Below are 22,421 nucleotides of genomic sequence, written 5' to 3'. Positions count from 1 at the left end.
CCCCTGGTGGCTGCTTGGCAAAGAATCCACCTGCCAAAGCTGGTGATGCCGGTTTGATCCCTGGGTCGGGAAGATCCCCTGGAGAAGGAAATGGCAACCCACTCCAGTATTCTTGCCTGGAGAATCCCATGGACAGAGGAGCCCGGCAGGTTACAGTCCATGGGGTAGGTCTGACACAACTTGGTGACTAAACAACAACGAAGTACTATTACTGCATAAATGTAATGGAAAAACACTTTCAAACATGCAAGAATTCAGAAAATGGACTTACTGTGAGCCTGTTTTACAGAAAAAAAATTCTAGGATATCATTTAGAAGACATAAATAGAATTTTCAGAAAAAAAATTTTCAAAGGAAATAATGGAGAACTAGCCACACTAGACATCACACTTATTATCTTCAGAAATCATAATAATTAGGGCAGTGTGAAGAACAGAAAGTTTGGCAGTAGCTGAAATGCATATAGGAATTTCATGTAATGAAGTCTATGTTAGTGAACAAAATACAAATGACTGAATAAAGAGTGAAGGCTAATCTGGATTAAAAGGAAAAGGCTGGAGTCGCATCTTATGCTTCATACCAAAATAGATTCTAGATACATAAGAATTTTAAGAGTAGATACTAAAACCATAAAATGCTGAAAACAACATGGGGAATTTATTTTTATGATACAGGGGAGGTTCTTCTAAGAATGATAAAATCCCAGATTTTAGAAAAAAACAATAAATGCAAACAAATAAAAGTCAAAAGTTACTACATCAAATGAAAATAATATAAGACCAGCAAAAGAAAATAGAAACCACAAAAGTGGAAAATAAATATTTGCAATTCATAACAGACTCAAAGCTGCCTTTCTTAACGTATTATGTCCTCTGGGTTATCAAAAGTGAAACACCAAGAACCTAAGGGTAAGACTTAGATTAAAAATGCAAGACTTAAACAACCAACAGAAAATGAAGTGCCGACGACTATTAGACCTATGGAGAGTTGCTCAGACAATAACTCGTATCATAAGAAAAATGCAAATTAAAACTACGGGAAAACTTTTACTAGGTATAAGATTTGCAAAGATCAGAAATTTCGAGGTTGAAGGTCAAGGAACACACACTCTGGTGATGGAAACGAAAAGTGGTACACGTATAAGAGGCAAACTGAGTGAAATCTGTTCAGTTCTATATTTGGATATACTCCTTGACCCAGGAATTTGACTTCTTGAAATTTATACTACTGACAAAAGCGCAAAGCAATTTATATAGGTACAAAGATATTTACAGAAGTGATGGGTTAGGTGCGTGTCTATACAAGTCTGTAAAAATATAAGATAGCTATAAATAAAGGACTTTAAACAAATTATGACATATTCATACAGTTGAAAACTAGGCAAGAAAAGAAAAAGATAAAGAAAAAGGCAGTTCTAGATTAAGTATTATAGAAGGAACTTCAAGAGATATTATTAAATGAAAGAGAGGTGTTTGTATAAAGCATCCTGTTTCTTGTTTTTGCTTTTCTTTTTAAAGGCCATTCATGATACCTGTAAAGTTTAAATAAGAAACCGGTACCAGCCTCTGGTGAGGAAAATGAGGGAACCAAGAAAGGTTATGAGAACAACTTAGATTTCCTTGATTCAATCTTGTAGTTTGAAGAAATTGTTGAGAAAACACATGGAGATGCATTTAGATTCATTTCTAGTTCATCTGCAAAGACTCTGATCATAAATCTCCCTTTTCATTAATGATTTCGAGTAGAAGCGTTTAACTCCTACTCTGGTGGCGAATCTCACCAGGTTTGCACATAGGTTTTTGACCCTTGCTTAGAAATGGTATGGACCTAACAGAAGCAGAAGATATTAAGAAGAGATGGCAAGAATACACAGAAGAACTGTACGAAAGCGATCTTCACAACCTGGATAATCACAATGGTGTGATCACTCATCTAGAACCAGACATCTTGGAATGTGAAGTCAAGTGGGCCTTAGAAAGCATCACTACGAACAAAGCTGGTGGAGGTGATGGAATTCCAGTAGAGCTATTTCAAATCCTGAAAGATGATGCTGTCAAAGTGCTGCACTCAATATGCCAGCAAATTTGGAAAACTCAGCAGTGGCCACAGCACTGGAAAAAGTCAGGTTTCATTCCAATTCCAAAGAAAGGCAATGCCAAAGAATGCTCAAACTACTACACAATTGCACTCATCTCACATGCTAGTAAAGTAATACTCAAAATTCTCCAAGCCAGGCCTTAGCAATACGTGAACCGTGAACCCCCTGATGTTTAAGCTGGTTTTAGAAAAGGCAGAGGAACCAGAGATCAAATTGCCAACATCCACTGGATCATCAAAAAAGCAAGAGAGTTTCAGAAAAACATCTATTTCTGCTTTATTGACTATGCCAAAACCTTTGACTGTGTGGATCACAATAAACTGTGGAAAATTCTGAAAGAGATGGGAATACCAGACCGCCTAACCTGCCTCTTGAGAAATCTGTATGCAGGCCAGGAAGCAACAGTTAGAACTGGACATGGAACAACAGACTGGTTCCAAATAGGAAAAGGAGTACGTCAAGGCTATATATTGTCACCTTGCTTATTTAACTTCTATGCAGAGTACATCATGAGAAACGCTGGACTGGAAGAAACACAAGCTGGAATCAAGATTGCCGGGAGAAATATCAATAACCTCAGACATGCAGATGACACCACCCTTATGGCAGAAAGTGAAGAGGAACTAAAAAGCCTCTTGATGCAAGTGAAAGAGGAGAGTGAAAAAGTTGGCTTAAAGCTCAACATTCAGAAAACAAAGATCATGGCATCTGGTCCTATCACTTCATGGGAAATAGATGGGGAAACAGTGAAAACAGTGTCAGACTTTATTTTTCTGGGCTCCAAAATCACTGCAGATGGTGATTGCAGCCATGGAATTAAAAGATGCTACTCCTTGGAAGAAAAGTTATGACCAACCTAGATAGCATATTCAAAAGCAGAGACATTACTTTGCCCACTAAGGTCCATCTAGTCAAGGCTATGATTTTTCCAGTGGTCATGTATGGATGTGAGGATTGGACTGTGAAGAAAGCTGAGCGCCGAAGAATTGATGCTTTTGAACAGTGGTGTTGAAGAAGACTCTTGAGAGTCCCTTGGAGTCCATTCTGAAGGAGATAAACCCTGGGATTTCTTTGGAAGGAATGATGCTAAAGCTGAACCTCCAGTACTTTGGCCACCTCATGAGAAGAGTTGACTCACTGGAAGGGACTCTGATGCTGGGAGGGATTGGGGGCAGGAGGAGTAGGGGACGACCAAGGATGAGATGGTTGGATGGCATCACTGGCTCGATGGACGTGAGTCTGAGTGAACGCCGGGAGTTGGTGATGGACAGGGAGGCCTGGCATTCATGGGGTTGCAAAGAGTCGAACATGACTGAGCAAATGAACTGAACTGAACTGAACTGAACTAGGCATCTGTTGCTTCCTTGGTGCTGGAACGTGTTTACTCCATTGGTGTTTCTCTCTTTGGGGCAAGAAAGAACTGACTGTGGTAGCGGGGGATTAAGGAATGGTATTCAGTGTTGCAATTTTTGCTCCTCCCTCAGAGCCTGCTGTTTGCCTGATGCCCAGATGGGGCAACGATATTTTCCTTGGCTTCCACCACCCGCACCCCTTCCCATTTCCTTTGGAAGTGGCTCAGCCTCAAGACTGAGAGGGTAAGAATGTAGCAGTTATATCTGTTCGGTCTACGTCTTTCCCTTGTCGCAAAGTGCATTTCTTAGCTGCCGATTCACCTCAACCACCCCCACCACCATCTCCTTAGAAGGTCACTTGGCTGGAGGAGCTGTGGTCATCCCTCAGCTCTAGCCATGTTGTGTCTTCCTGAGAGTGGAGTCTGGTTTCTAAGCTGTTGCTGGAATCTTTGAAATTCAAAGGGAAATTCCAGGACGTTCTCCTGGTCCATAACGGATTAACAACATTCTCCTTCCACACCCACAGCTGGCCTGTTTTGATACTGGGGTTTCCTACAGGGTGGAAGGAGAGGCAGAGGAAGTAGGTGACCCTCTCCACACCCGGGATCCCCTCTGTGCCATTAGCCCCCTGGCCTGTCTGGCACCCCTGTTCCTACCACCTTTATGGCTGTCTATTTTGGACCTTTTCTCAGAAACGTTTCAGAGACAGCTTTGTCCTGAAGCCTTTACCCAAGGAGACTGGCTGTTAGAAGTTTCTGCTTTGGTCTCCTATTAATCTGATGGTATGAGCCTGTAAATGAAGCTTTAGTGGAATACGGCTACATTTATGAATTGCCTGTGGTTGCTTTCATGCTACGGTGATAGAATTGAGCGGTTACAACAGAGGCTATATGGTCATCAAATCTAGAATATTTATAAAGCTTGCTGACCTCTGCTCTAGATAATTTAAAGTCTATAATAATTGTGCAACTCTGGTGTAGCCGGAGACACCTGTTTTTCTGAGTCCTACCCACATCCTTAGCCCCCTTCCAAAGATAGCTTTTCACAGTCTAGTTTTTCTTTCTCTGCTGAGATAAATAACCCTCAAGAAGGAAAGGATTCCAGCAGGCAGGGAAGAGAGAGGAGTGGATATTATGACCCAGTCTCTGGATGTTGTCTTGATTCCATCACCTCCTATCTGAATGATCTTGCACAAATGCCATAGCCTCTCTCTGCCTCAGTTTCCTCATCTGCAAAAGACGGAGTAAATACATATTTCATGGGTTTGTGATGACATTCAAATGAGAGTTTACACTTCAAGCACTTAGCTCACTGGTACATAGCCTGCATGATCAGTTAATGTTACTTATTATCATTGTTCCTTGGACACCAATAGTCATGTTATTTACTAGATGCCACAACATCTTGACTGTCCTTTGAGGACCAAAGAGAAACCCTTAATCCAAGGGCAATAGGCTCGATCAATGGACCGTAAGGATTCAATGAAGTGGCTGGGACCAGAGTCTTTGTCTACCCAGTGTGGCTGATAGTTGAGGAGATTGCAGATATCCAAGTTTACCCGGGAAGATTCTGATGTATCCATGTTATCTTGGCAGAATTAATAGCTCTCCTTTTCACTCTTAGAGTGTTCCAATTCGGATAATAAGCTATGTGTTCACTGTATCCCTACTGAATGGTGACTGTCTAAAGCAGAGAGCGTCAAGGAGCTGATACAGGGAGTTGACGTAAGAGATCCACAGAAATGCCAACAAGCCAAGACTTTTAGCCTAAGTGTCTACGCAGATGCTGAGACTCCCTGTGATAGACTGTAAAGACACTCGGGAGAGACTCCGCTGTAATGCCTAATCTGAGCTAAGACTTGTGCTATATGTGTGGCTGTGGTTTGACGCAGAGCAACAAAAGGAGGCTTGTCAAATCCAAGCAGAGAGAAGGGGAATTGCAAGGCTGGTCTGAGGTCAAAGTTTCCTTGCATTAACGAGGACCTGAGGGGACCTCGACCAGGGATGGGCTTATCAAAGTAAGTCACGAAGCTAGGGGCTGTTTATGTCAGGGCTGCTGGGACCCCAGGACAGGGGTCTCCCTCATTACAGATCCCCTTATCTCTTGCAGAAGTATCAGTTCCTAGACACTTTTGACTGTAAATGAACCAGTATGACAATAGATGGGGGGGGGGGCCGGTGGGCAGGAGGGGAGGTTGGGGGTGTGGAAAAAAAAGTGAAAAATGGAGACAAAACAGCTTAATAATGAGATGAATTCTGATTTGAGAAATGTTGTAAAAATATATGTGTCTTAGATTTATGAAAGTCTGGTTTTAGGAACTGAGGTGATATGGCTCCAAAACATCAGGAGTCTTGTGGGAGGAAGATTCTGGGATGAAGCTCATGGTCTGTGCCTGAAGTGGTGGGACCTGAGGGCTCAGGGGCAAGGTCTGGCTCCCAGGACCCAGCTGGACTAGCTGGTATCCATTAAAGTACAGTAATTCAAAGCATGGTGTCAATGAGACATTCGTGGATATTCTGGGGCAGACCCAGCAACGGTGAGCCAGATAATGGTCACCCAGGACATCGACCACATTCAGCATGAGCCTCAAAGTCAGGCTGAAGCTCAGGAGTGCACTCAGTCCTTCAGGGGTGAGGATAGTCTTGGAAAAGGTGAGAACCTGTCTATCCTCTTTCCTTGTGAACTTAGGCAAAGAAAGGACTGGATTGACACTGATATTTTCAGGTAAATAGCAATGTGAGCGGAGAAGACAATGGCACCCCACTCCAGTACTCTTGCTTGGAAAATCCCATGGACGGAGGAACCTGGTAGGCTGTAATCCATGGGGTTGCTAAGAGTCAGACACAACTGAGTGACTTTCCTTTCACTTTTCACCTTCATGCATTGGAGTAGGAAATGGCAACCCACTCCAGTGTTCTTGCCTGGAGAATCCCAGGGACGGGGGAGGCTGGTGGGCTTCCATCTATGGGGTCGCACAGAGTCGGACACGACTGAAGTGATTTAGCAGCAGCAGCAGCAGCAGCAATGTGAGATCACATTAAGCTGCAAGAAGTCATGGAAAGACCTGGGAATGATGTTTTTAGATTATTCCATATAGTTTAATAGAGAGCATCCTTTGGGACCAGAAAGGAACATGACTTGCCTCTCAAGAGTTGCTACTTTTCTACACGGTCAAAAAAAGAAGACAGAGAGAAAAGGAGAAAAGAAAAGGAAGACAAAAGAGGAGAAAGAGGAAGAGGAGGGAGTGGAAGAATGGAAGGAGGGAGGAAAAAAGAAAAATGATGTTGAATGATATAAAAAATTCAAGGCCACAATACAACTTAACAATAAAGTTAATTTGATGTTTATTGTATCAGATGGAGTTCCATCAGAGAAGCAGGGCTTGTATTATAGGCACATCTATGAAGAGATTTATTGCATGGAATTGGCTTATGCTATTGATGGAGCTGGCCAGGCTAGTTTGAAATCTGAATGGCTGGCAGTCAGGAAGACCAGGCAGGAAATTCCTCTCAAAGAGCTATCTCCACAGTCACAGGCTGAATTTCTTCTTCCCCAGGGAGAACATTTGTCCTTAAAGACTTTCAAGTGATAGGATCAGTTATACCTACATTATCCAAGATGAACTCCTTGACATAAAGTCAGCTGGTTAGAGATATTAATCACGTCTGCAAAATACCTGCACAGCTACATCTAGATAAGAGTTTCATTGCATAACTGGGATTACAGCCTAGTCAAATTGATATACAAAATGATCATATATATCTAGTGATCTCTAAAATGACATCCATTGTATTTAAAAATTAGAAATAAGTGCTTCTCAAGTATGGACTCATCTATTATTCTTGTGCAGAAACGTTTACATTTTTAATACATTGTGTCGAATGCAGAAGAGCAATGTTGGGCATTTTTCTAGACCAGGGGTGTTCCATCATCCCCAGCGGTTCCCTACCATATCCAAAAATGTCCAGCCTGGTCCCAACTTCCCATCCCCAACCCCCCTTTCTTTACTCCATGCCACCTGGTTTCAGCTGTGCAAAACATTTGGTTTATGAGAGCGGATGCCGTGTTCTTCCATGGCATGTTCAGGGCATGCTTTTGTGCCAGCCTAGAATAGAGGAGAAAGACCGAATAAACCAGAGACAGAATGAGGGAACAGGAGTAGGTGAGCAGAAGCACAGGTCCTATGCAAGGTGCTATGCCAGAGGCTCTTCACCACTGTGAAGAGCACGTGAACCCTGAGGTCCTCGAGGACAATCGTGCTTTCTCTCCCTGTGATTTATTCCAGGTCAGGCGCCTGGATCCTCATGGTCTACACAGCACGCTGCTGCCACATACCCTCAGAACTCCTGCTTGGGACCCCAGTGCTCCACGCGATCCACGGACAAAGTCAGTGTTAGGGCTCCTGGCTGCTGCAGAGGAGCTTCAGCATCCCAAACAGCAGTTGGTTAAGCAGAGAATGGGCGGCAACGGCGCTGTTGAGAAAGCCCTCCTCGGGAAGGAGGAGAGAGTTCACTCCCTCTTGCCACAAGCTTGTAGCCTGAGCAGAGAGCGTGCGGTGACATCCTCTGTCTGTGCTCTCTGTCCCCAAGGTGTAGGGAGACCTGCCCCAAGCTTCCTCTTAGGAGGTTAGAGACTTACTTAAGGCAGGAGAAATAGTGCCTCTTCTCTCCTGTAAGATGTCAAGTAGGGCTGAATATTTTCTCTCTTGTGGCTAGAGTTTGGACAAGATGAGCTTGAAATAGCATTCACTAGGATTCAGAATTAAGCAATCTCGATTAGAGGTTAATCATTTATGTGATTATATGACATTAAAGATCCGATTTATTAGATGTCTGATACAGGGGAAAGGTCATGACATTGGGACAAATCAAGGTGTGAGGCCAAAATATTTCCAACCGGACTCAGTTTGAGGCCCATCTAACTGACTCTTACACAGATAGTTATTAGAAATTTTCCCAGGGCAGCATTTCTAATAGATTGAAGGCATTCTCAGCTTGGATAAAAATGCCACAGACAATACATTATAAGAGCATCTTACAGTCCTGGTTACTAAGCAGCTTTTATGCAGGAACTCAGTGTGACTTAACTTGCACAAGCTCAAATTTTTGTTTCTTATTCATTAAGATTAGTGTGTGTTTCCAGTGAATCACCTTCCAGTGATAGAAAAACATGAGTGCTCTAGACCCTGAACTCAAAGGGAAGAATCCTTGTTATCTTTTCATCCCTGGTGAATAGCATGGTAACTGTTTTACTGAATAGGATATTAAGAATCAGGCTGCAAGATTTAAAATCCCAGATCAGTCACATGCTAGCTACATGACTGGCTCTCCATGCTTCAGCTTCTTCTTTATCCAAAAAAAAAAAAAAGGAAAGAAAGAAAGAAAGAAAGAGAATCTGATAATGGTACCTCCTTTCCAGGATCTTGCATGGAAAAGCAGAGTAAGAAATCCAAATTTTATGTTTCTATTGATAAAATGAACTTAGTCTCAATCCAAACGCCCCCATACCTAGACGTGAGACATCTGAATGTATACCAGTTTGGAGGCATCGCAGTTTTCTGCTGTGCTCTGCTGTGCTCAGTCATGTCTAACTTCTTGCAACTACATAGATTGTAGCCCACCAGTCTCTTCTGTCCACGGAGTTTTCCAGCTAAGAATACTGGAGTGGGTTGCCATTTCCTTCTCCAGGGGATCTTCCCGACCCAGGGATAGAACCCACATCTCTTGTGTCTTCTGCATTGGCTGGCATATTCTTTCTAGAATGGCATAAAAAAATTCAGGGATGGAACTGGTTAAGCCTTGCCTACTAACCCATGAAAACTGGACCATAAAGAAGGCTGAGTGCTGAAGAATTGATGCTTTCAAATTGTGGTGCTGGAGAAGACTCTTAAGAGTCCCTTGGACTACAAGGAGATCAAACCAGTCCATCCAAAAGGAAATCAACCCTGAATATTCATTGGAAGGACTGATATTGAAGCTGAAGTTCCAATACTTTGGGCACCCAATGTGACTCATTGGAAAAGACCCTGATGCTGGGAATGATTGAAGGCAAAAGGAGAAGGGGGCGGCAGAGGATGAGATGATTAGATAGCATCACCAATGCCATGGACATGAATTTGAGCAAAGTCCAGGAGATAGTGAAGGGCAGGGAAGCCTGGCATGCTGCAGTCTATGGGGTCGCAAAGAGTCAGACATGACTTAGTGACTGAACACCACCACCACCTAACAGAGAAAGGACCTCTTGATTAGTGGCTGACGTGATTGCAACCACTGAGATGTTCCTAGTCCAACTCCATCTTCAGGCCTGTGACCCCATCCTCCAAAGCCAATTTAAAGTTTATTCCCCAGCCCTAACATTTCAGATCACCCCACCTGAAATCCTGACATGTCCCCGCTTCCAGAGCTAGAGTAGAGCCCTCTCAGAAGGCAACATGGGGAGAAACTGAAGGAGCTATTCTTGATGAAATATTTTGAGAGATTTCAGATGAGGGCCATGGCTTGAAGCTGGTAGAATTGTTAGGGGCAGAAGGTGGGCTATCTGAGTCAGATATTTGGTGCCCAGTCAAAGAGGCTATTCCCCCATCTCCGCTTAGAATGTTACTGGCCAGGGTTCTTGGCTTCCTTAATCAATAGAAATTGATAAGATACCAGACAAGAAATTCAGGCAAAACTTTAGGCCCTGGGGAGGGCCCTACTGTAGCAGCGGGAAGTGAGAACAAGTAATAATTTCCCTTGCTTACTAGCTCCCCCTTGGGTGAGGGTAGGCAAGTGTGCTGGGGTTTGCCTGGAGAGATGGCTTAGGTGGTTTGCCCACCCCTTTGGTGGTGGTATGTGCAGCGGGCATGCACAGTACCCTGCTTTTGCTCCCAGCTCTTCAAAAGTAGCAGTTGAACTTTTTGGTCTCTTTGTATCTTGCTGTTCATAATTTGCCCCAACTGCACATATATAAGATTACTTTTAGTCCCTTATAATTTCTTTGTATTTTGTTGCTCCAGAAGATGTTTGTTCAGGTGCAAGCATTGCAGCAAAGGGTCCCAGGCTCCAGGTTACAGTCTGTCTCAAGAACACAGTGATGTTTGGCAACCAAGGTGTAGAAGCTTCCAGAGCATCTGGCATCCTGTGTCGAGGTCCCAGGATGAGCAGTAAGGATCAGACTGAGGTCTGATGGACAGCAGGTGTGGACAGCTGGGGGAGGAATGGGGAGCAGGCCTGGTGTGGTATGGAGACTACCAAACAGAGTGGTTCAAGGGGTCCTGGAAATAACTGGAGGGCACTTGGAGGAATATTAATTTTCAACAGTCAGGCCTCGGGGCTCAAATGCCATAATTAGGTCATTAAAAGTAAATGTGATTGAATTTCATATTGAACCAAATGCTTCCTCGAAAGGGACCATAGCAGAAGAATGTTTTCAGATATTAAAAGGAGGATATAAAACTTCATTTTAGACACAGGTATGGACTGGGTGGTAGATCCATCTTCACACTTACAGATGAGTTCAGATTTCAGGCTGATAAAATGGTGCAGTCTCAATCCTGAGTGCCAGTTACTTCTGATCACAAAGTGTGGTTCTGAGACAGACTGGAGCCTGGGACCCTTTGCTGCAACGCTTGCACCTGGACCAGTGTCTTCTGGAGCAACAAAACAGGAAGAAACTGAGACAGAGAAAAATAACTGTGCGTGCGCCTTTGGGGCAAATTCTGGACAGCAAGATACAAAGAGACCAAAATGCCCAACTGCCACTTTTGAAGAACCGGGAGCAAAAACAGGATGTCAGGAACAAAAGCAGGGCACTGTGGACTGCCCCTGCCGCAGCACCACCAAAGGGGTAGGTAGACCACAAATCCATGCCTCCAGCCAGGCCGCTGGACCTGCCCCTACCCTCAGCCCATGTGGGGGACCAGCTCGACCCTCACCCCCGCCGCCCCACTTCCTCAGAGTGCAAACAAGTCAGGAAACCTGTTACTTGTTCTCACTTTGCTCTGATACAGCAGGGTCTCCAATAAAGTTTTACCTGAATTACTTGTCTGGCCTCTTACCAATTTCTATTGATTAAGGAGGCCAAGAACCCTGATCAGTAACAGTTCTAGAGCTTCTAGGAGGAGGAAGGTGAATACTGGTTTGGGGATTATAACTGTGTGAGTGTGCGTGTGTGTGTGTGTGCGCGGGCATGCGTGCGTGCTTAGTCACTCGGTCATGTCTGACTCTAGATGATGCTTTGGACTGTAGCCAGCCAGGCTCCTCTGTCCATAGGATTTCCCAGGCAAGAAAACTGGAGTGGGCTGCTGTTTGCCTCTCCAGGGGATCTTCCCCACCCAGGGATGGAACCTGCGCTTCCTGTGTCTCTTGCGCTGCAGGCAGATTCTTTACCTGCTGAGCCGTTGGTAATCACTATAATTGTCTACCCACCCCCTGTTAATAGAAGAGGTAGGAGAGATCCAGACAGGAGAAGTTTGAGATGGGCAAACATCGGTTGGCTGTCCTTCTCGAGGGGCTCGAGCTGGGTGAATGAGTCAAGATCTCTTGGAGAATTTGCCACTCATGCCTAAAGCCTATGTTGCCTGGTTCAACTGGGGAAAAAAAAAATCTTGAGGGTATGAGTCTGGCCTTAGCAGCTAGGGAAGCAGAGTGGAGAGCTTGGGAAGTGGTCTTTCTGCAGAAGACAGTAGGCACTCTGAGCCAGGTGGGAGCCAGTTGGTGGATAGTTGCCTGCAGGCAGTAGGGGACTGGAATCTTATCTTAAGGAATCATATCTCAGGAGAGGAGCTGGCAGAGCGAAGAAACTGATCACATACCACCTTATTAATTTCAAGCTGCAGCCCAGAGGAGTGGAGAAAGTTTTGAGGAAGTTCAAAATATTGACTATTATATTGGACTGGAAAATTGCTGACTGTCTTAGTAAGTAATGTGGCAGAAGAATGCTTTGGGGGAGTGGCTAGAAGAATCACGAGCCCTGCCCTGATTTTCATCGAATGAATGGGGAGAACCTAAAGCGGCAGAGGATTTTTGAAGGGTGACGGCTGGTGGAATGAAGTGGGAAAATGACCTTTTTATTTTTTTACATCATGCAAATCCTTTATTTAATGACTAGTGGTTATCACAGGCACCTACAGACATATCCCTTGTGCCTCTGCCTCAGTTTTCTTGTCTCTATCTTGCCCAGTTTCCCAAAATGGCAGTGACACTCTCTTTGGCTACTCAAACTCTCTCTGCCATGCATCTACATACTCCCATAGACCCCCTGGCTCAGGGACACTACTCTAAACCCCAGTTCGCTTGGCTGGGGTGCTGAGATGCCACGTGGTAGTCAGCAACCCCCTCCCTGGGAAATAGATCGTGTCCTACCAGAGCCCTGGTCCTAGCTGAGGTCCAGCAAAGGCGAGAGGTCCCTTCCTCCTCCTTTTTCTCTTCCTCTTTCTTCTCTTTCTCCTCCTCCCCAGCCCTGTATCACCACCAGACTTCCTCCCTATGTCTTGTCTGAGCTTCTCCATCATGACAGCTGAAGATTCAAATGGCTTTTAGTTATTCTGGTTTGATAATTTCTTTTAGAGCCCATGGCTATGGAATCATTTTCTTCTTTTTCTTTTCTCTTTCTTTTGGAACACAAACAAACAAAACCACTTGCCCATTACATACGCAGTACCTGTTTAAAAGCACATCACATAATTCCGGCATCATCACTAAAGGCTTTTTGCCATCCGTTCAGTCCATTATCATCCATTCTAGTTCACTCAGAGGGGTGAACTTGGAGTGAGGCGAGAGTTAGTTGACAATATGTGCTGCATTGAGTTGGGTGTGAAGTTAGGATGAGAGAGATACAGTCAATAAATCTTACACTCTAAATTCAGACTTTAAAAAATGTATGTTTAAAATAATATAAAGGGCAAAACCAATACAGTATTGTAAATTTAAATAAAGGGAAAAAAATAAAAAAAAATAATATAAAGGAGGGATTGTAATTATTGTGAGTTCCAGTTGAGTTGCAATGGTATGGGTGCTCAGAATCTTTTCACATAATTGTCTCTTGGGTCATCCTGACAGCTAAATTATTAGGAAGTATGATGAGAATATGCTTTATTGTTAAGCAGGTAAATTTCTTAAGAAATAGAATAATGTTGGGGTTAAGTTAATTTGCTGAAAATCTAGAATAAACTTTCTTAATTTCCTCACAATTAACCTTGGTCTCTGGGAGTATAAATGGCTGTGTGTGTGTGTGTGTGTGTGTGTGTATTGCTATTTTTGTCCTTCTTAAATTATCTGATAGTAGAGACGATTTTCTTCTTCATAATTATTTTCTTTACTCAAACTTTAAGCTTATTTTTTTGGTTGTTTCTTTGTCTTATTTTCTTATAAACATTCAAATTATAGACGCTAGGTTAAAGGACTTTATGTTAGGCTAACAAATGTGATTGCCGATATCTGATTCTTTACTGACAAAAAGGCAATTTCCTGTGGTCCAACTTAATGTAGGGTCTTGAGGTCAGTTACTAACCCAAAGGGAGATTAAACCATCTCTTTTTGTAGACAATGACTGTATATTCCTTGATTCCTACAGATTCCCTCTATGGCTTGTTGAGGTAGTAACTATTTGAACTTAATGTCATTAATAAGGGATTACTTATTGCTTCAAGCGTAATACCACTTCAATCAGTGGTCATAATGGAGAATTAAGAGCCCGTGTGTTATAATGGAAAGCAAGCATTCAAAGCAACCATGTGAGCATCTTCTCTTAAGATTAACTGGAAGTTTCCCATTGTCCTAAGTTGCAAGCAATCATTTGCATAATACTTCAGTACAGGTACCTAGACATTGCTTCCATTGATATGAACACACAGCCTTATGGCTGGAAATAGTGGAATTCAAAGTACCAGGTAATCTGGACAGACGTAAACTCTGGCTAACAATGGCCATCTTCTCCGGGTGAATGGAAGAATCCCGTAGATCAGTACTCTGGGAGCAGAGGGCAGTGTGTCCAGAGTTACGACTGAGGCTCGCTGTGCTGTGAGTAGCAACAAGGATGAACGGGACTCCAAGCACCTTTGCAATTGTAGAAGCCAACCTTTCAACCCAGGGGGAAAGGTGATCAAAGACAAAGAATGAGGGGAAAGTTAGAATGGAGAAAGGAATGTCAGGGTTCAATCAGAAGTAGACCCACTGAGATAGACAGCTATGTTAGTGGATATATATTTGTAGAGGAGCATACGATGATATGACCACCCACAGCTGTGATCTCTGCGGGCTGCGGCCTTTTTGTCTACTGCTGGAGCTTGATAATCATGGGACAAGGAGGAAGAAAAAATGGACGGGTGGATACAAGATGAGGGGGAGCCAAACCAGTCAGGAACCCTCGGTCATGAGCTAGATAGAGCTCACAAGGATGGGCTGTAGCCTGTGTGACTCCCGGCTGCTTCTGCCCTTGTTGTGGGCGTGGATATGGAGTCCTGCAGAAGCAGGTCCTACTTCACGGAGCTAAACATGCACACAGCCCAGGAATCAGAGAAGTTCCCGGAGGATCCATGAGGAGGCTGAGCCTGTTGGCTGGCTGCTGCCTCATGGCACATAGGGAGGGTCAGTGGGCCCCCACCACTGTGTGTGAGCTGCTGAACGGCCACCGCTTCACTCGTAACTTCTCACACGAGACTCTTGCCGTTCACCCCGAAAGGAAACATACCCGTAATGGAAGTTCTGGAAAACATATTCAGCCTCGGCGGTTGACACACCAGAAAGAATTTTGGGAAGGCTGATCTCCATGTATTTCCCCAAATTTATCTGCTGATATGCTGTCCCTGCCTATAAAGTGCTGGGAACTACATCCAGCCAGGAGGAGGAGAGTGAATGAAGGGTAATGGCTAGCCCTGACTCACCTCCCCCACCAAAAGATGTTTTACGTTATCCTGAGATCCAAGCCACAAAGGGAGTCATTGAGCCGAAGACGAGAGGGATGGCCAGCGCGCCAGTTATGTTGCTAGGAGACGTGTGCAAACGTGGGCTACTTATTCAAGAAACAGGATTCAACAAGATTTTTGATGTTACTTATTAAAGCCGGAAGACTCCAGAAATCAAGCTGAGGCAGTGTGTTTCCAGAAAAAGTCCAAACTCAGCAACCGGGGACCTGCAATTGCTCCATTTCTAGAGTATCTCCCAGTCTTGGTAACTAAACTAAATGAAAGTGGCTGCTGCTAAAGTGCTTCAGCCCCCTAAAGGGACTGACCCCTTTTATCCTTCCCAGGCACAGTCATAGATGGATAGTGTGACCCTCCTCATGGTCACGGTACAGCCCATTGCCTAAGACCTCATCTGCAGGTGCTGGGAGCAAACTCTAAGGACAGTAATGATCTGTGCACCAGTGCTGTTTGCTTCTCCAAAAAGGGATTTTATTTTATAGTTATCCCGGATTACCAGACTAGAGGCCTCCACATTTGGACCCAACTAACCCAGGGGCCTCAGTGGGTAAAGAATCCACCTATAATGCAGAGCCACAGGAGAGGCGGGTTTGATCCCAGGGTTAGGAAGATCCCCTGGAAGAGGAAATGGCAACCCACTCCAGTATGCTTGTCTGGGAAATCCCATAAATAGAGGAGCCTGACAGGCTACAGTTCTTGAGTAGCAAAGAGTAATACGTGACTGAGCACAACAACAATAAAACAATAAGATGAATGCACATCAGCCAGAGAATATATACTTTGAACAAGATGAAGCACATGGATCTACCTTCGTGCAGACTCCTTTTGGAAAGGAGAGGAGTGGGTTGCGGTTGTTCATGTCCTCAAGAAGATAAGGTAAAATGGCAGGTACATGAATTCTGAGTAGCCATGGCGTGAATGGTAGGGGATGTGCAATGTTTTGTCTGCTCGATATCCCTTTCTCTTGGGGAGAACTGACTCTTCTCTCAATTTACATGACTCAATGGGACCTTACATCACAGCAGTCTGCGCAGTTCCAGATCAAAGCAACGAGCACAGGATTCAAGTGATTCTCTCTCTCTCTTCATTTGTCTACCTACCCATTGCCTCTCTATTTACCCACCTATTTGCCTATAGATCTCTATCTGTAGATGGATGGCCAAGGATGAAAGCACACGTGTTTGTGTATTTATGTGTGTGTGAAAAGCAATGTTCTCCTTCCACTAAGTGGATTATGAAATATACATAAGACTCTTCCCTTTGCACTCAGCCTCTGGCCATAAGGAAGAAGCCACCTATAGCAGAAAAGAATGAGACCAATGCCCCAGAGGGCCAAAGCTGAGAGAGAAGACATGATGATACAGCTTCACACTGGGGATGGAGCTGTGTCCAAACCCAACTTCCAAGTGAGTTGAGGCAACAAATTCCCTTGAACCCACTTGAATTTGGCTTCTAATACTTATATCTATATGGCTTTTGACCAGTGTAAAGGGTCTCTACATCTCAGCTTTCTTTGCATCATCTGTAACCCCCAGGTAAAGCACTGAGCATTATCTCTCTTTCCTTTTGCGATAACAGACACCTGGAGAGCTTATTTGGAAGAGCCAAAGTCACCCCGTTTGTTGGTGGATGGACTGGTATTGAAGCTCAGCATGAATGACTCTGAAGGACAGTCCCAAATCCCAATAGGTTTTTGTGTGTTCCAGTAATAAAACATTGCCTATGGGACTTTCCTGTTGGTTCAGTGGTTAAGAACCTGCCTTGCATGCAGGGGATGTCGGTTTGATTCCTGGCTGGGGAACTGAGATGCCACATTCCTTGGAGCAACCAAGTTCAAGTGCCACAACTACTAAGCCCCTTGAGCCCTGGAGCCCACAGAGAGTCCATGGGCCACGATGACAGATCCCACAGGATGTAACGAAGGTCCTGCATGCTGCAGCTAAGACCAAAGGCAGTCGAATTAATATTTTTTAAATGTTAATTAAAAAGTCTAAGGTCAAAACAGCCAATGGTACAAATAAAAAGGACTCTTGTGGTGCCATTATGCAGAAGAGCATGTAGACATGTTGTTTTTTTTAATGTGAAAAAAATACATTTATCCAGAATTATGTTAAATAATAAACATAACACATTTATAGCATCTTATATGTATGTATGGCTTTATATTTTGCAGAGTGCTAAGATATACATCATCCTTCTCAAAATATTACTGAAGTAATTCTAGATAACTGGTATTATAATCATTATGATTGCATAGAGGCCATTTTCAAGGCTTGAAGAGACTAGGTTTCTTCACTAACGTTTCACAGCTATAAAGTGGCAAAAGCGGACTTGAACCCAAAGCTTCTGTCTCCAAGACACAGTCCCCAGGGAACAGAAAAAATGGCATTTCTAAAGGCATGGCCATCTTGAGATTGCTTTATATGTGATGCTTCAAACTCTGCTACGTAATCGAAGGAAGACTCATCTGTTTTTCCTTTCATGTTTCTATCCTCCACCTCCCTTCTCTGAATCCCTCACTTACCCCACATAACCAGTGACCTGGATGTTAAGCTCAGTCACAATAAATGGATTAATATGTTGATTTCTATGTGCCTGACTGCAGTGTACATTAAATAAAACCACTACCACACCATCGAAGTATTTGTTACTCAAATTCCTATCCCTTCTTTCTTATTTTTTAAAAATAAAATTCTGATGCTATTTTTGTCACGTGAGTTCCTGTTTTAAAATTCACCCTCTGCTCTGTGTCTATCCCATTTCCCAACTGGGGTGGACCTGATGCACAGCAGGAAGGGGATTCTGTTCCAGGGAGGGCTCAGGTGAGTGACAGGCACGTTCTGGGATGCGTATTTCTGAGAAGCAAGGCCAGGCCAGCTGCAGAGAGAGAGGGAAAGACCCACTCCTGCCAGCAGGGGAAGGACAATGGGTTGAATGTGTAAACAATGCTGACATTCAGACTGGGAGTGGTGGGCAGACAGAGGAAGAAGAAAGAAAAACAGCCAGAAGAATGCATGCCACAAGTTCCTGGACCAGGAGCCTGAGGCTTTTGTAGCTTCCCAACTTGGTTTCCAAAGACCTGACTCGGTCTGTGAGATCAAGGTTAAAAAACAGTTTGGGGGATGCTCTCATTTAAGTGAATCATGCGTCCTGAACGCATGTGATTCTGCTTTAAAAATATCTAAACGTGCTTTTTCCAGAACCCCCAAATTAAAACGAGGGGGGAAAAAAGGGTCATATACAAATAGTCTGAATTTTAACATTAATAAAATTAAATGCGAATTTGATTATGCTGTGTTACAGCTACACATAATGTTCTCAAGCATAACTTCGGCAAATCTGTTAATTCCACTGGTGATTAGATATGTGCATTTCAACACATCTTGCTGCCCTTTGAAATCTAGTACAATCAAGATGTTAGATTGTAAGTTATTTTCTGGTTATTAAGATGCATTTCGATCCTCATCTTTAATCAACTGAAGATTCATAAGATGGCTTTGATATGCGCGTGTGTGCGTGTGTGTGTCTGTGCGATGCACACCCCAAATTGATGAGCTGTCATTGTCATCTCCTGGGTCTCAGGATGTACCCTCCGGTATATGTTATTAATAAGGAATCTGTGTTGAGTTTCATTCATTTAAAAATGCGAGTGGAGCTTGGAAAGGCTCTTCGCATCTCTGACTCTTGCCAGGGAGCCCAGAGGCTGGACCCCTCCTGTCAGTGTCTGTACAGGAAGGCGGAGCTCAGCGAGGCGGAGGAAGGCAGCCAGTTGGTAGATAACGCCTGGCTGCCCTCTGACCCTCGGGTTAAACTGCTGTCTGGGCAGCTCAGTCTGGTAAGCTGGGTTCCAGGGAGGGAGAGCTGCCAGTTATCTGTCAGCTCGGACTGTATCACAGGGAGGCACGAAGACAAAATCTTCCTAACAACCTTGTCTCTCAAGCCCCTCCTTCACCCCCATTGCAGAGCCCAGGCACAGTTCAGGGAATTTCCAAATGACCCAGGAACTCATGACTTCTCTGGACATTCCAGGGAGAGTCGGTGAGGTCAAGTATGTACAGAACATTGTATTTCTGGCCTTCACAATGTTATCAAAGCTGAGGAGATGGTGATACATGAAGAACTCTGCAATCCTGTGATTGAAATAAGTGGTGTAGAGAGCCTTGACCAAGGATCTTAGCCTGGGTTCAGGAGAGGAGTGGGAAGGAAAGGCACAGTTATTTTATATTTAAGATGTCACTAAGAGAGACAACAGTTTGGCAGAAAGTAGCAGAGACAACGACTTCCCTGGTGGCTCAGATAGGAAAGAATCTGCCTGCAATGCAAGGGACCCGGGTTCGATCCCTAGGTTGGGATGAGCCCCTGGAGAAGGGAATGGCAACCCACTGCAGTATTCTTGCTTGGGAAATTCTGTGGACAGAGGAGCCTGGTGAGCTGCAGTCCACGGGGTCACAGAGTCAGACACGGCAGCGACAACAAGACAGAGACAAAGGACAAAGAGATATATATATATATATATATATATATATATATATATGTACACACACATATGAAAGTGAAAGTCATTCCGTTGTGTCTGACTCTTTGCGACCCCATAGACTATACAGTCCATGGGATTCTCCAGGCCAGAATACTGGAGTGGGTAGCCTTTCCCTTCTGCAGGGGACCTTCACAACCCAGGGATCAAACCCAGGTCTCCTGCATTGCAGGCAGATTCTTTACCAGATAAGCCACAAGGGGATATACACAAAGATATATATGTGTGTGTTAGTCTCTTTAATCATATCCCACTCTTTGCGACCCCATGGAATGCGGCCCACCATGTTCCTCTGTCCATGGAATTCTCCAGGCAAGAATACTGGAATGGGTAGCCATTCCCTTCTTCAAGGGATCTTCCTGACCCAGAGATCAAACCCGCATCTCCTATGTCTCCTACACTGCAGGCAGATTCTTTACCTGCTGAGCCACGGGGGAAGCCCTGGAGAAAGAACGTGGCCCTCTGGAAAGCAGGGCTTTAGCCATAGGGTTGTGGTATGGAGAGAATGGTTGGGCCCCAGCCCTCTGTGAGGGGGTTCCCCTGAGGATGGAGAGCCAAGGGGGCCTGGGGAAGGGATGGCCCCGACAGGTAGAGAACCAGAGGCAGTAGGGATGAGAGTTCCTCCTGGCCAAGCTGCAGACAAACATTCTGGCTTCCTCTCTCGCGTCTGCCCTGCCTCCCTTCTCCCCAGAGGTCCACCCGTCTCTTTGTTCTCCTTCCCTCTTCCCTTCCTTCAACCTGCTCCTCTCTCTCCCTCATCTTTCATTCTGTGAAGGATCTCCTCGCTAGTCTTTTTATTTTGAGGACCCATTGCGTTCTACAACCTTTTTTGGGGACACTGGGAATAAATCAGTGAAATGAACCTAGTTTGGGACCATCTGGGTCCCTAAGTCTCACACCTGATGTTCACTAGGATCATGATACATAGAATGTAGGGACAGAGAAGTGGAGCCAGAGGCTGAGATACTGAAAGAAAGAAGTCAGATGGTATTCCCAGGGGATCTGCCCGTGTGGTACCTGGAGTGCTTGCAGGCAAGTGTTTGATGCCCCTCCCACTTCCAGCCAGAGAGCTGGTGAGTTTCACTCATCCAGGCACCAGGCATTTACAGAACATCTACTCTGCACCAGGGGGGCTTCCCAGGTGGCGCTAGTGGTTAAGAACCCTCCTGCCAATGCAGGAGACTTAAGAGATGTGAATTCTATCCCTGGGTCAGGAAGAGTCCCTGGAGGAGGGCATGGCAACCCACTCCAATATTCTTGCCCGGAGAATCCCATGGACAGAGCACCCTGCGGGCTACAGTCCACAGGGTCCCAAAGAATTGGACACGACTGAAGTGAGAGCATGCACACACGCACACACTAGGACCTGCGGATGCTTCCGGGGATTTGGGAGCAGTAAGTCCAACATAAAAGGATCTTAAAGTTTGGGTTCTTCCCCTCTCCGCCTTAATTAATGACGTGCAGGCAAGTGGGCAGATGCAGAAGAAACGAGCAGAGAACTATGTCGAAAGCAAATGATGTTTGTTTGTGACTCATTGAAGAGAGATTTTCAGGCAATGGTGACATGTCCCTTTATCCAAGGCCATCGTGTTACTGAATGTTTTGGTTAAATACCCACAGTCCTCAGAAAAGACTCAGTGACCTCGGTCAGTATTTGTACAAAGTTCCACTTCTTAGGAAGGTGCAGCCATTAGGCAGAAGAGTGTTGCAAAACTTCCATGTGGTCCCTCACTGATGGCTAAGGTCAGAGCCACAGGGCTGCCTGCCTCCCAGAGTCACTGACACACTTTGACAATGGCCCATCATAGCATAGACATCAGGGTGAGCAAGACGACCCTTTGCTTCCTAGAGACATTGTCTTTTTCACAATCATGTAGCTTTCACTTAAGCTCTGTTTAAGTGAAACAGAGAAAAGTGCTGGGATGGAGCCTTGGCTGAGCTCACATTGTGGCCTTCTGGAATACAGAAAACCACTGTTCAGTAGGTGGTGCTGTTTACCTTTTCCTGAATCTCAGACTGGACCCTGGCCTTGAACTAGGGCAGCCTCAGGGTTGGAGAGACCCCTTGTTATATTAGGGGAGACTCTAAATGTCACTGCCACATAAAAGAATGTGTGTTATTTCATTACTAAGGTTTGTAGGTACCTGGAAAATTCACCATTTTCCATGTTCTTCTAGAACTATTTGTATCACGCAGGCATTGATTTATCCAGTGACTTATTCAGGCCAAAAATGTACACTGAGCTGTTCTGTGCAAGAGAATATGTGGGATTTTCTCTGAGATTCAGAAGATATAAAAATATACATAAAATATGATTCCTGCTACCTAAAGTCTTCAAACATATTAACAAAATATATCAGTTGAGTACCTACCATATGGTGGATACTACATTTTGCTATATACTATTCCTAATGTTTAGAGAATTTCCACTTTCCAGATTTGCAGATGAAATTTAAATTTGAAAAAATTTGGAGTATTAAATGATCTGCCCAGAATCTCACAGCTCGTCCATGTGGGCATACTTAGCGGTGTCTGAGT

The sequence above is a fragment of the Ovis canadensis genome, chromosome 18, assembly GCF_042477335.2.
Source record: "Ovis canadensis isolate MfBH-ARS-UI-01 breed Bighorn chromosome 18, ARS-UI_OviCan_v2, whole genome shotgun sequence".
In the NCBI taxonomy this organism is placed as follows: domain Eukaryota; kingdom Metazoa; phylum Chordata; class Mammalia; order Artiodactyla; family Bovidae; genus Ovis; species Ovis canadensis.
The sequence above is the reverse complement of the archived record's forward strand: the minus strand, read 5'-3'. Positions refer to the sequence as shown.